The 15,304-nt window shown below is 43.5% G+C and overlaps 1 protein-coding gene across 1 annotated transcript in view; it reads right to left on the reverse strand.

The window, feature by feature from the left end:
- Positions 1-15,304, reverse strand: part of LOC141111011 (taste receptor type 1 member 3-like) — a 99,020-nt gene that overhangs the window by 60,007 nt on the left and 23,709 nt on the right. The window lies entirely within an intron of this gene.

Here is a 15,304-nt window from a genome sequence, read left to right on the forward strand (position 1 = left end):
AAATGGCCGCTGCAACACTTCCGGTATTACCATATAAAAAACATACCTCTCTGACCAATCCAGTTCCCCAGATGAAGTCACAAGCGGTGACGTAACACGTAGGGCGTGGCGGAGAGCAGACGTAAACCGGAAGTCTAGTAAAGAGACGCTCTAAACGCCGTTCCAGCTGTACTTGCTTGTTTTTAAAGTTTTACATGTAAGAGACCACCCTGAAGCCCCCTAATAAAATTATTATTGTATTATCTAACGTACTACACTATTGGAGGCTTCCTTTTTCTCCCTCTCTCCCCCACCGGGCCCCTGTGCCTCGGAGGTTTATTTTTCATCAGGCTGGAGAGCTGTATTAATGGTGGAGAGGAATGAAATAAAGCCAGGACGAGTGGATGAGAATGGTCTGGAGAATACAGTGACGTGATAAACAGATATTCTTTCATGATGCCTACTTTTATTATCATTGAGGTGAGAGTTCTGAGAGCCTAAAAGTTATTTTGAAAAATCTCCCATTAGGACCTGTATGAACTTTGGCCAATCTGTTTATTTATTTCCACACTGAGACACCTCATCCTCCTGCATTGTCAGGACAGAGTCAGTCATCTGTATACTTCATGAACTTGTACCTTAATTGCACTATTATTGAGCACTTTTTGTTTTTTGATTATTTTCATATCATTGATCTATATGATCATCCATTATTTATTTCATTTTATTCGATAGTTATGATTCATGTCATCTTGTATGTCATTTTACACTATGTGTGAATAGATTTGTATGCGTGAGATCACTTTTTTTCTAATATGCCTATAATTTAAATCACACGTTTGCTCTATGTATCTAAGTGTAAATAAATAGGTTCAGCGCGAAGAAACTGACAGCACTGTTACAACCTTGTGGAAGAAAACATGAGTTGGAGGGGCTATCCAAATCTAAATTCTCACACAAGATGCGTTAATGTGCATATGGCCGGCTCTGCTCAGCCAAAAAACATGCCTGACCCTTTAATGGGAACACAGTGAATGAGATGATTTGAGAACACTATATCTGATTCAGCATAGGCCATGTTGGACCTCTGCAGAAAGACCGCTGCTTCCACAATGCTGGCGGGGGGCAGGTTTTTTCGCTCAGACTGTGGCTGTTTCTATGAACAAAAAGTACCTGTAAGGCCCTTGCACACAATACTGATGTACTGTATGAATGCAGGATCTTTTTGGCAGAACATTTCTGCCCAAGTAACTGCAAGTATGGTCCATATAGTGTGCACGTTTCATGCATATATGCTTACATTTCTTCCATGAGGCTGTAACAATGTTGTCAATTCCTTGCACACAATACTGATGTACTGTATGAATGCTGGATCTCTTTGGGAGAACATTCCTGCCCAAAAATGCAAGTGTGGTCTATATAGTGAGCGTGTTTAAATGCATATATGATTACACTCATAAGAAAAATCTTCTCACTCTTTGCAGCCTTCGAGTCCAAGATGACCAAGAAAAGAAGGGATAACGGACGTGCCAAGAAGGGACGTGGGCATGTCAAGCCTATTCGGTGCACCAACTGCGCCCGCTGTGTCCCAAAGGACAAAGCTATCAAAAAGTTTGTGATCCGAAACATCGTTGAGGCTGCAGCTGTCAGGGATATCTCTGATGCTAGTGTCTTCGATTCATATGCACTGCCTAAGCTTTATGTGAAGCTGCACTACTGTGTTAGCTGCGCCATTCACAGCAAGGTGGTCAGAAACCGCTCTCGCGAGGCACGTAAGGATCGCACACCCCCACCAAGCAATGGTGACCCTAGGGGGGGGCCAGAGGGGGCCCTGACCCCCCCAACATTATGCTGTGCCCCACCATGTGCCCCCCCCCCCCCCCCCATAAATTTTTTTTTTTTTTTTTTTTTTAACAAAAAATCAATGTCTAAGAGGGAGAGAGTCCCCAGTCAGCTCCTGTGGGTGATTCCTTCCCCCTCCCTCTGCTCACTGACACTGCATAATGCGAGCGTTCACACAACCACGGCCGCCCAATCTGCTCCTTCCCCTGCATCCTCATTGGCAGGGAGAAGAGCGAGTTGCAGGAAGGACTCCACCAGGACTCTCAGTTACTAAAAAAACAGACTGATTTCTCAGACCAGCGCTGTCAATAGCAGGGGCAGGACAGCAAGAGGAGGCTGGGGAACCCCACAGTGGCAGAACACCAGGGCCTGGGGGCAAGACAACCTTTGCAACCCTGATAGTTCTCCCACTGCTTTGGATCCTTATATTTTCTTGGTATGCTGGTGACATATATATCTTGTTTTCTGCCACCCTGGGGGACCCCAATACAGTAAGAAGGGAACTCACTGCAGAACATGTGAAAGTGCCATTGTGGGGTCGTAGTAAAGGGCCCCAGGAGATTTTATATATATATATATATATATATATATATATATATATATATATATATATATATATAAAATTGCATTTTATAGTTGCCCCCCTACTTTTGTCCCTGTCCCCCCATGTGCCCCCCCTAAATATGAAAGCTGGAGACGCCACTGCCACCAAGGTTCAGGCCTGCGGGCGCACCTCCAAGAGCACCTCCCAAACCAATGTAAAGAAATCTGCTCAGATGTCTTGTCAATAAACTGTTAAAAATAAAAAAAAAAAAAAGAAAAATCTTCTCTCTCCCACTATACTTAATCATAAATGTGATTAAAGCATAGATTTGCACATACGTGGGTAAATACTGACAAGTAATGCAGTTTTTTGTCTTTTATTTACTGATCTAAATGTGACACAAGCTTACCGTCTGTACAGGCCCATTGAAAACAATGGGCTTCATTCAGATCAGTAAAAAAAAAAAGCCTGAAAGCCTAAAAATGCGGTGCATGCGGTGCCCTAAGATTTTGCACACTTTTACTTTTGGGACAACTACCTAGGCATTATTAGGTAAAGTGGAACTAAACCCATCCATTTAACAATTTCCCAAAACAAATACATTTAAGGCATGCCATGAATGATAACTGTTATGCCCCGTACACACGGCCGGATTCTCAGACGGAAAATGTTCAATGGGAGCTTTTTGTCGGAAATTCCGACCATGTGTAGGCTCCATCGGACATTTTCCATTGGAATTTCCAACTAGCGTTCGTAATGGAGATAGCACATTCGTCATGCTGCAATTTTTAAAATCTTTTAATGCAGCACATTCTCTTCTTCTTTAGAATTCTAGAATAATGAAGTTGTTTTGCTGCTCATATTCACACAGAGTTCTGATAAACAGATTTCTTTATTATTTCTCGTGATCTCATGAATAATTGTTTTTATTCTATTTTTTTTTTCGTCAGATCTCCATAATTATATTTAGAAATCTTGGTAATAGTGTTTTTTTTTATTATTTTTATAGTGATCTCCATCATTTTTTCTTTCGTTTTGTGTCAAGTTACCACAACACCATCATTATATTGTATTTTTTAACTTCAAGGAGGTTGGTATGTGTTGGTGTCCCTTGTTAATTTGACATTGTATTTTGGAAATGTACCTGCCTACTCACAAACAAACTGTCCTTTTTGAAGTAAATCACATAGGCAAGTATTTGTGAAAAATGAATTGCCGTTTATTCTGGGTCATAACAAAATAAAGAGGAAGGCAACGCTGGAGAAACTGGTGAAATTTGCGAAGCCTTTGTCCCCCAGGGCACACATCAATTATTTTACAGTCAAAATTGGTGGCCTGAGGAGTCCTTATAATAGGGAGCACAATCCAGTCCAGGACTACAAGCGATCATGAACAGCAACAGATGACATATCTGTCCCCAGGCTGTGGTCATACAACAGCCTGCATCTTTTGTCAAACCAGACTGAACCCAGGCCATCACTCTCTTGTCTTCCTTCCACGCGTGCTTCCATGCTGTGGCTCTGGTGTTGTAATTGTGGCAGGAGGTGGAGGAGGACCATGGATGAGCTCACAAATGTGGTAATTTGTAGTCCTGTGAGCCTCCAGGTAATTGACCAAATCTGGTCTCCAAAATAGTATATCTTTGCAAATGATGAGCTGCTAACGTTACACATGTCTCATAACCATGCAAAATAGTTAAACCAAATAGTACACACGCTGCGCTTATCAAAATAAAAAAGTAAGAAATTTCCACTAAAATATTAATAAAGTGATATTGTGCTTAACATACAAAATATATATGTATATATTTTGTATGTTAAGCACAATATCACTTTATTAATATTTTAGAAGAAATTTCTTACTTTTTAATTTTGATAAGCGCAGCGTGTGTACTATTTGGTTTAACTCACAAATGTGGGTTTGGCTTGTGAGTTCGCCCCTCAACCCCTTATTTAGGGGTTGTAACATAACTTCCTCACAGAAGAGGCGTTGGCCCTCCTCCATTTCATGCATTTTGCAGACTGCCATGTAGGCATAGTCCTCTTGAATATTGGGGGGGTTCTGAGGGCCGCAGTAGCCTTCCAAAATAGCCCAAGTGCTGCCTCCTCCAGGTTACTCCTCTTCCTGGGACTTTTTTTTGGAAGGCGGAGGGGAGGGATCTGGGATTCGGACAGGCTACTGGGCCCGGCCACCTCCTGGCTGCCACTTACCCCCGCCACCTCCTGGCTGACACTTTCCACAGCCTGCTCCTGGCTTAGACTTTCCTGTGTATGAAAAAGGGACATAGTTTTAGTTTTTGGTTCATCAATCACACACAATTTTCAGCTCATGACTGTCGCAAATTGAATGTTAATAAATAGAAAAGACTATCATTCTGACCCCAACATTTTTCATTCTTGTTACAATCATTTGTAGCTACTACTGTCTATTGATATATAAAACACTTTGTAAAATCAGAAATTAATGCTCAATAATAACATCTAGTTAACATCATTAATTATTTCACAAGAAATATGTTGAACATTGCTATATATGTTGAACATTGCTAAATATGTTGAACATTGCTATACCTGGCTCAAGCTGGGCTCCTCCACCTCTTCCTGGCTGGAAGGCCCAGGTTGGACGTCGGAAGCCTAGTAGGAAGATTGGAGAGTGCTGTCCTGGGTTCAGTCTGGCCTGCTAGAAAATGCAGTCTGTCATTGTACCACAGCCTGGGTACATAAATGTCATCTGCTGCAGCTCCTGATCTCTGGGAATCCTGGACCTTCTTGCGCTCCCTATTATAAGTGCTCCTCATGCCACCAATCAGGGCCTTCAAATAGAGGATGTCTGCAGTGGGTATCACCGGCTTCACAAATTCCAGCAACTGATCCAACGCTACCTTCCTGTTTTTTTGATTGTTATAAAAGGGGTGGTTTACCTGCCACAGACAGGGCAGTTCCCTGTACATATCAATGAATATGGGGATAAAGTCCTGATCATTCAATAGATCCATTTTATCTGGAAGACACAACACAAGACAAACCCTAATGTCAGGCTAAACTCTCCTAATCTTGTCCCAATCTAGGCCTCAATCTATAAGCAGTATAGGCCACTGATGCACCAAGTTAAAATTCGTTAGAATGATCGGCACTTCCGCTACTGCTTCCTCCACTCACAGATCGTACGTACGACACACGTGTGTTATGCTTTATATACATTGCATTTATATACATTGCGCATGCATGAAACTCTGCCCGCCCCAGACAGTCTTTCTAGTATATTCCCCACCCCTTGTCTTTCGGCGCAGTGGGAGAGCACATGGTGGAGAGACAACAGGTGAATGATAGTAGCAGCAATGACGAGGAAAGCCCAGAGCCACAAACATCCCGATCCCGGAAGATATTTAAGGCCTCCAATATGGCCTTTATAGAGATGGTGGAGACGGTGGACATCTTTAAGAGATCTGATTATGACGGGAAGCATGGACCTTACCCAAACCCAAATGTGAGAAAGGCCAAGATCATGACTAAAGTTGTGAAAAGTCTGCTCTGCAGAAGAATTTTGGGGTACGACGATCCAAGGATCAACTGAGGAAACGATGGTCAGACCTCAAATTGAGGGAGCAGGATCAGTACAGAAGAATCAAGAGAGTGCTGCAAAAAATTAGGTATTTTGTTGTGTGTTCCTATTCTTCTTTTTACGTTCGTGCTGCTCAGTGTGCTTTTCTTTACTGTTGTACAGTTTAAAATGGAAAGTTTCAGGTTCGTGGGCACAGTAATCGTTCGTTGTAAACATCGTTTGTTCGCCAACTAATACGATGTTTTTTGCAGATGCAGGTTAACTTTTCTTTACTGTTGTACAGTTTAAAATGGAAAGTTTCAGGTTCGTGGGCACAGTAATCGTTCGTTGTAAACATCGTTTGTTCGCCAACTAATACGATGTTTTTTGCAGATGCAGGTTAACTACATTTGGTCATGCCTATTTATATTAAAAGAAGTTTAGTACATTGTTGTCTAGATGGGTTTGTAACTAGAATGAAATGCAAACTTGAGTCAGTGTAAAGGAGATGACACTCAGCAGCTGTTTACACATCTGGACGCAGGAGCACTAGTGCGGGACACCAGAACAAACTTTTTAGGGTGTCCCACACAGGTGCTCCAGTAGATACTAGGGGTCTATACATGTGTGATACTTTAACAAAAAAGGTAAGTATTCCAGCTTTGTAATGGGAAAAAATCATGTCTTTATCTTTGAACTCTGCCAAAACAGACAATTGTATGACACTTCCAAGCAATGTTTCATATTCCTAATTCTTGCCTCGAATATCTGTGTGCTCATTATACCTTTATTTTATTCACATAGGAGAGAAAAGACTTGGGACGTCTGAGGTCAACAGGGACCCCCAACCTCCTAAAGAAGGGGAAATCCCAAAACAACAAACAGAGGATGTGGAGGAAGGAGAGGTTTATGAAGTGAGCAAAATAGTGACCACAACAGGTGAGTGTCTGAGACCACAGCTTCAGGTAATTGATGTATGCCTGCATATTTATAATACATGGTGTTTTGTTTTTTTTAGGTGATGTGGATGCTGTGGAAGAAGAAACACATTGCACACGTCCTCATTGGGGAGATCATGGTGAGCAATCATGATTTACAGAAGATCAAGGAAGACATCAATGATGTTGAAAAAAGACTCAAAAACATCATTGATGTTTTGGGCAGAATCGAAAACACACCAACGTTTATCAAATTCTTTCTACTTTTCTAACTTTTCTGCAAAATTTTGAAAGCCAAATTTTGAAGATGCACACAGTGGGGGTTATTTACGAAAGGCAAATCCACTTTACACTACAAGTGCAAAGTGCACTTGAAATTGCACTGAAAGTGCACTTGGAAGTGCAGTCACTGTAGATCCGAGGGGAAGATCTGAAATGAGGGGAAGCTCTGCTGATTGTATCATCCAATCATGTGCAAGCTAAAATGCTGTTTTTTATTTTCCTTGCATGTCCCCCTCGGATCTACAGCGATTGTATTTCCAAGTGCACTTTAGTGCATTTTCAAGTGCACTTTGCATTTGTAGTTTGCACTTGTGGTGCAAAGTGGATTTGCCTTTCTTAAATAATATCTTGGTATGCGTTTTGGGGGTGCAACCTCTTCCTCGCAACTAAAGTAGATGAGAGGAAGGGGTTGCACCCCCGAAACATGTCCATTGATCCCCCATGATGGGAGCTGGCACATGTTGACATTAGGCATGAGATCTGGAGGGAAATCCCCATTTTGACTGTCAATTTGTGTGCATCTTCAAAATTTGGCTTTCACAGGGGTGACATCACCCCATCTCATGAAGGCAAGATCAACACATTTTAGACATACTAATGTCTGATATTGCGCTGACTTTGTCAAAGTTGAACTTTGTAAGTTCCTGAGTTGTGTATTGTTTTATGGTTTTAAACATGCCTGTTTTAACACAAAAAAGGCTATTTGTACTGTCAAAAAGAAAAATGTTATTACTAAAATATGTTGGTTTGTTCAAAAACCCTTTTCGAACGCACGTGTGAATGTGCACAGAGTAAAAAGTTTTCTACTCAACAATGTGTGCCTTCTTCTTTCAGTGCTCAATATCATTTTTTTGGACTAAGTTGGTGTTTACACTGAAATGGGGGTTATTTAGTAAAGGCAAATCCACTTTGCACTACAAGTGCACTCTCAGTGCAGTTTCAAGTGCACTTTTGCAGTGTACTTGTAGTGCAAAGTGGATTTTCCTTTAGTAAATAACACTCACAGTGCTTTATAATTTGACACAATCATGCCATTTTTGTGACTCTGCAAAATTAATTCATGGTGCTGAAAATGATGTATATTTTTAACAGTAATGCATTACATACATTAACAACAAAAACAAGGTGTGTGTGTAGCAGACCCAAAACATAATAATAGTTCGCTGAAGAAGAGATTGTCACCTCAAGTATCAAATAAATTATGTTTGCACTATTGAAGAAAATGTCCAAAAAAAAAGCCCGTTGGGGAACCTAGGAGACGAGTAAAAGAAACACAAGCAGTAAAGGAAATATTATTTCAGTTTAACCACTTGCTTACTGGGCACTTAAACCCCCTCCTGCCCAGACCAATCTTCAGCTTTCAGCGCTGTCGCACTTTGAATGACAATTGCACGGTCATACAACACTACCCAAATTCAATTTTTATCATTTTTTCCCATAAATAGAGCTTTCTTTTGGTGGTATTTGATCACAGCTGGGATTTTTATTTTTTGCTAAACAAACAAAAAAAGATGGAAAATTTTGAAAAAAAAAAAAAATCATGTTTCATAGTTTGTTATAAAATTTTGCAAACAGGTAATTTTTCTCCTTCATTGATATGCGCTGATGAGGGGGCACTGGTGGGCACTGATAGGCTGCACTGATGGGCATGGATAGGCACAGTTAAGGCGGCACTGATAGGCACAGTTAAGGTGGCACTGATAGGCACAGTTATGGAAGCACTGATGGGGACAGATAAGGCGGTAATGATTGGCACAGATAAGGCGGCACTGATGGCCACTGATGGGCGCTGATGGGTGGCACTGATGGGTGACACGGATGGGTGGCACAGATGGGCACTGATGGGTGGCACGGATGGGTGGCACAGATGGGTGGCACAGATGGGCACTGATGGGTGGCACTGATGGGGGGCACTGATGGGGGGCACTGATGGGTGGCACTGATGGGTGGCACTGATGGGCGGCACTGATGGGCACTTATGGGCACTGGTAGGTGACACTGATGGGCACTGATGGGTGGCACTGATGTGCAGCACTGTTGTGGCACTGATGTGGGTGCTGATGGGTGGCACTGTGGGTACTGATGGGTGGCACTGTGGGCACTGATGGGTGACACCGTGAGCACTGATGGATGGCACTGTGGGCATTGATGGATGGCACTGTGGGCACTGATGGGTGACGCTGGTGGGCACTGGTAGGCGGCACTGCTCCCTTTTCTTAGGTGTCACTGGCAGGGGGCAGATGATCACCGTGATCAGGACTGATGTCCCTTTCACGGCCGCCGGTGATCGGCTTTTTTCTCCTCCTCACGCTGTCAGCGCGAGGAGAAAAAATAGCCGATTACCGGCTCTGTTTACATCACATGATCAGCTGTCATTGGCTGACAGCTGATCATGTGGTAAGGGATCGACCCCTTACTCTTATCTGTGATCAGGCGAGTCTCATAGACTCGCTGATCACGAGCGCGCCGCGTGCTCCCTGCAGGGGGCGCGCAGGCCGCTCGTGCACGGGACAACGTCAATAGACGTCGTCCTGGCAATGTAGATCCGCGCTGTTGCTGTCATTTAGTAATAGCGCGGATCTGAAGCGGTTAAATAAATTTTTTTTAAAAAATGTTTATTAAACATTTTCTGGCATAGCAATGGCCCCCCTACCCGCAAAGTACTCCATATATTTTCTACGGACCTCACGTGCGCTTAGGGTGGGCAAGCACTGACAAACAGATATGAACCCACAAGCACAAATTGAAGAGTAGTAACGAACGGAAAAGCATGGGGCTGAAAAGCGTAAATCATCTCTCACCAAACTTCTACTAACACGAGATTAGCAGAAGGAGCCCAAAGGGTGGCGCACTTGGTATTAAACTTCCCTTTTTTTTAGTGCCGTTGTATGTGTTGTACGTCACCGCGTTCTTGATGTTTGGAATTTGCCCACAAGATTTGTGTGACTGTGTGTATGCAAGACAAGTTTGAGCCCAAAAAAACATTTTTTTGTCGGATTGTCCGATTGTGTGTACACGGCATTACAGTTGCTTGTGCTCTCAACCGCTGCAAAAAATGGGCGTGGTTTCAATGGAATAGTGGGCGTGGCTTAAAGGGGTGTGGTCCGAGCCTGAGATGAATGAGGGATGGAGGGAGAAAGAAAGAAATAGGGAGGGAGGGAAGGAGAGAGAGGGAAGGAAAGAAAGAGGGATGGAGGGACAGCAGGCCCAGATCCTACACCACAATAGAAATATGTGTATTCCATAAAGTTTAACAATTAGCAGATAAAGATACTCCAAACCCCTGGTGTTAGCGCTTCAATTTTCCCGACACCATGGTTGTTATGGTTTGTGGATGATTGAAGCGCATTATTATTATTATTACATTGTAATATAAAATGAAATAGTTCAACTCGCACCATAATGTAGAATCAGTGGGAGCCCTGAGCGTGTCACCTGCCACCAGATGCCATCAGGTGTCCCCAGTGGAGTCCCTCCTTCCATCAGGCATTCCCAGTAGAGTCCCTCCTTCCATCAGTCATTCCCAGCAGAGTACCTGCTTACATCAGGTGCCACCCAGCGGAGTCTCTCCTTACATCAGGCATTCCCAGCAGAGTTGCTCCTTACATCAGGTTTTCCCAGTGGAGTTCCTCCTTCCATCAGGCATTCCCAGTAGAGTCCCTCCTTCCATCAGACATTCCCAGCAGAGGCCCTGCTTACATCAGGTGCCCCCCAGCGGAGTCTCTCCTTACATCAGGCATTCCCAGCAGAGTGCCTCCTTACATCAGGTGTACCCAGTGGAGTGCCTACTTACATTAGGTGTCCCCAGTGGAGTGCCTACTTACATCAGGCATTCCCAGTAGAGTCCCTCCTTCCATCAGGCATTCCCAGCAGAGTTCTTCCTTACATCAGGTGTCCCCAGCGGAGTGCCTCTTACATCAGGTGTCCCCAGCGGAGTGCCTCTTACATCAGGTGTCCCCAGCGGAGTGCCTCTTACATCAGGGGTCCCTAGCGGAGTGCCTCTTAGATCAGGTGTCCCCAGCGGAGTGCCTCTTACATCAGGTGTCCCCAGCGGCGTGCCTCTTACATCAGGTGTCCCCAGCGGAGTGCCTCTTACATCAGGGGTCCCTAGCGGAGTGCCTCTTAGATCAGGTGTCCCCAGCGGAGTGCCTCTTACATCAGGTGTCCCCAGCGGCATACTTCTTACATCAGGTGTCCCCAGCGGAGTGCCTCTTACATCAGGTGTCCCCAGTGGAGTGTGTCCCCAGCGGAGTGCCTCTTACATCAGGTGTCCCCAGCGGAGTGCCTCTTACAGATCGGTGTGTTCTGTCACAAGCTCCAACCTACTTCACGGCCGAGACGGAGGGTTTAGTACTACTTTAACCCCTTTAGATCCGCGGACCTATTTTGCCGGGAGGACGTCAATAGACGTCCTCCAGTGCTCGTGCGGCGCTCCCTGTGATCAGCGAGTCTATGCGACTCGGCTGATCACAGATCAGAGTAAGGGGTCGATCCTGACCCCTTACCACGTGATCAGCTGTTAGCCAATGACAGCTGATCATGTGATGTAAACAGAGCCGGTAATCGGCTATTTTTTCTTCTCACGTTGATAGCTGATCAACGGCAGCTGTCAGAGGGATATCAGTCCCGATCAAGGAGAGCAGCCTCCGCCTCATGTGTGCTCATATGTGCCACCTGCCAGTGCCACCTACCAGTGCACAACAGTGCCGCCTACCAGTGCCCACCAGCGCCACCTACCAGTGCCCACAGTGCCACCCATCAGTGCTCACAGTGCCACCTATCAGTGCCCACAGTGCCACCTATCAATGTCACCAATCAGTGCCTCATCAACAGTGCTGCCCATCAGTGTCACCTTCCAGTGCCCATGAGTGTCACCTACCAGTGCCCATCAGTGCCACCTACCAGTGCCCATCAGTGCCACCTATCAGTGTCACCTATCAGTGTTACCTATCAGTGCCCATCAGTTCCATCTATCAGTGGTATCTATCAGTGACACCCATCAGTGCCCTTCAGTGCCTATCAGTGCCACCCATCAGTGCCCCATATCAAGGCCCATCAGTGCCGCCTCATCAGTGCCGTCTTATCAGTGGCCATCAATGCTGCCTTATCTGTGCCTATCAGTGCCCATCAGTACAGCCTATCAGTGCCCATCAGTGCAGCCTCATCAGCACATATCAATGAAGGAGAAAAATTAGCTGTTTGCAAAACGTTATAACAAACTATGAAACTTTTTTTTTTTAAATTTCCTGTCTCTTTTTGTTTGTTTAGCAAAAAATAAAAACACCAGTAGTCATTAAATACCACTAAAAGAGAGCTCTGTGTAGCATGACCGTGCAATTGTCATTCAAATTTGGCCTGGGCAGGAGGGGGGTTTAAGTGCCCAGTAAGCAAGTGGCTAAATTGATGGGTTTAGTTCTGTTAACTTTTATATGTACAGACTGAGATTTGAAAACATACAGTATCTCACAAAAGTGAGTACACCCCTCCGATTTTTTAAATTATTTTATTATATCTTTTCATGTGACAACACTGAAGAAATGACACTTTGCTACAATGTAAAGTAGTGAGTGTACAGCTTGTATAACAGTGTAGATTTGCCGTCCCCTCAAAATAACTCAACACACAGCCATTAATGTCTAAACCTCTGGCAACAAAAGTGAGCACACCCCTAAGTGAAAATGTCCAAATTGGGCCCAATAAGCCATTTTTCCCTCCCCAGTATCATGTGATTCGTTAGTGTCACAAGGTCTCGGGTGTGAATGGGGAGCAGGTGTGTTAAATTTGTTGATATAGCTCTCACTCTCTCATACTGGTCACTGGAAGTTCAACATGCCACCTCATGGCAAAGAACTCTCTGAGGATCTGAAAAAAAGAATTGTTGCTCTACATAAAGATGGCCTAGGCTATAAGAAGATTGCCAAGACCCTGAAACTGAGCTGCAGCACAGTGGCCAAGACCATACCGCGGTTTAACAGGACAGGGTCCACTCAGTGCAGGCCTCGCCATGGTTGACCAAAGAAGTTGAGTGCACATGCTCAGCATCCTATCCAGAGGTTGTCTTTGGGAAATAGACATATTAGTGTTAACAGCATTGCTGCAGAGGTTGAAGGGGTGGGGGGGGGGGCAGCCTGTCAGTGCTCAAAAATAGAAAAATATTGGCGCTCAGAACTAGCGAAGCAAAATACAACAAAATAAATAAGAAATCGTATATGGTATGGTGATCATGAAATCATCCGGGTGAATCATGTACAACATATAAGTGAATGATACTGGGTGTAAAGGCATTCAAACACAGGAAAAGTCCATAGTTCAGGAAAAGTCCAATGAAGAAAAAAATTGTTGAATAATACTGGATGGGGGGATTTTTTATCCAGCACGATATAGGACTGTTCACGAAGGGCAGCTCTTCTCAGGAGTGAAGTCAACTCAGAACCATCAGAGAAAAAAACAAAAGTAGAGGAGCGCGTCTAAGTAAAAAGTTTATTTCAATTAACAAGATAAAATGTAGCCACTTACATTTAAAAACACAATGGTGCTCTAGGCAGGTGGATGTGTGTCAGAGGAGAGTGGTATGGGGGGAGCCAGTTCCCAAGAATGTCTCAAATCTGTGCTGCAATACAGCGGGGAGCCGGGACGGAACACAGCCAGTCCTGCTGAGGAAAGGAGCAGCCAACCCCTGGAAACAGCCTGTGACGTCAACCAAAGACCTAAGGTCACTTATAGAAGGGCTCCCACATTTAAAAACAAAATAGCACCCAGTAAGCTAAAATGTACAAAAAAAGATGATCCCCTCTGTCTCGTTCCTTTAATAGGAATGTACAGATGTAACAAGCCGTTGTGCAAGACTTGTGGATTTGTCCATGACAACAGAGCTTTACCCACAAGGATAGGCTCTTCCTTTTTGACAAATTCCACAATTGCTCCAGTGACTATGTGGTGTATTGTCTCATATGCCCTTGTAAGCTGCTATATGTTGACCATCTGCCTATTAAGACAACGATTTGGCAAGCACCATTTGGTGGAATTAGGTTGTGAAAAAACATAGCGTACCACGCCATTTTCTAGAGCACCATGCTCGGTCCACAGTGGGCCTTCAGGTGTGGGTCATTGAATCTATACCTGAGGGTTTATCTGAAGCAGAGCATTTTTCACGATTATGTGAACGCGAAACATTCTGGATCTACACTCTGGACACCCTTGCCCCTAATGGACTCAATGAGGAACTTGAGGTTAACACTATTCTTTAATTTTCTTCTTTTGATTACTCCGCTGGGTCTATATCTGGTTATTCATTATATTTGGTTATTTAGTAATTATTATGTACCTGCGGTAGCATGTATGTGTGCGTGTGACTATAGATGCACGCACACTTAGCACATCCTGCGTATTATATACGTTTTTTATTAGCTATCTTAGATGGGTGTAGTATGTGTGTTTGCGCGACCAGAGATGCATGCACACTTAGCACATTCTGCATATTACTCATAGTCATCTTGGTTTGGTGCGTTTAGATGCACATGCACCTATTTCATTTTTCCCTAATTTTATATAATCCTTTTCCCCTCCTCTTAGTACATCACCCCATCATTTAATTATTATTATTTTTATTTATTTATATAAAAAAATGTTTTTCATTTTTTATTGTCTTGATATAACAGCCCCTTCAGTGGTAGTTGCCACTTCTTTTTTAAATTGGAGAAGAATTTTGAGTTTCTTTCTATTAAATAATTATTCTTTTTATTACATATACATATATAATATTTTTTTGTATTTTCCACATGGATCTGCACTATCGTATGTTCCTTATTATAGTAGCTGTAATGGTGCGCTATTGTTGTTACATATGGTCACCCTTTTGAAGCATGTTATACGTATTACAGAATATATAGATCCTACTATTTTTTATATAACTTTTGTATAAAATACACTTTTTATATAATACATATATAATTTCTTACATATATACAGACCACACATTTTAGATTTTCCAAACATACTTCATTGCCCGAGGTACACAACATCCATCCAGCTGTGTGCTCCCTCAGTCAGCAGATGGCGCCTATAAATATTGTTTCACTTTTCCCCTATCTCTACACTTGAGAAAGGAGCGCGCATGCGCCCCACGGACCTTGCGCATGCTCTGAAACGCGTTGTGTTTTTCACAGTCATTGACGTCACA

The sequence above is a fragment of the Aquarana catesbeiana genome, linkage group LG10 (genome assembly GCF_042186555.1).
Source record: "Aquarana catesbeiana isolate 2022-GZ linkage group LG10, ASM4218655v1, whole genome shotgun sequence".
Taxonomy (NCBI): Eukaryota; Metazoa; Chordata; class Amphibia; order Anura; family Ranidae; genus Aquarana; species Aquarana catesbeiana.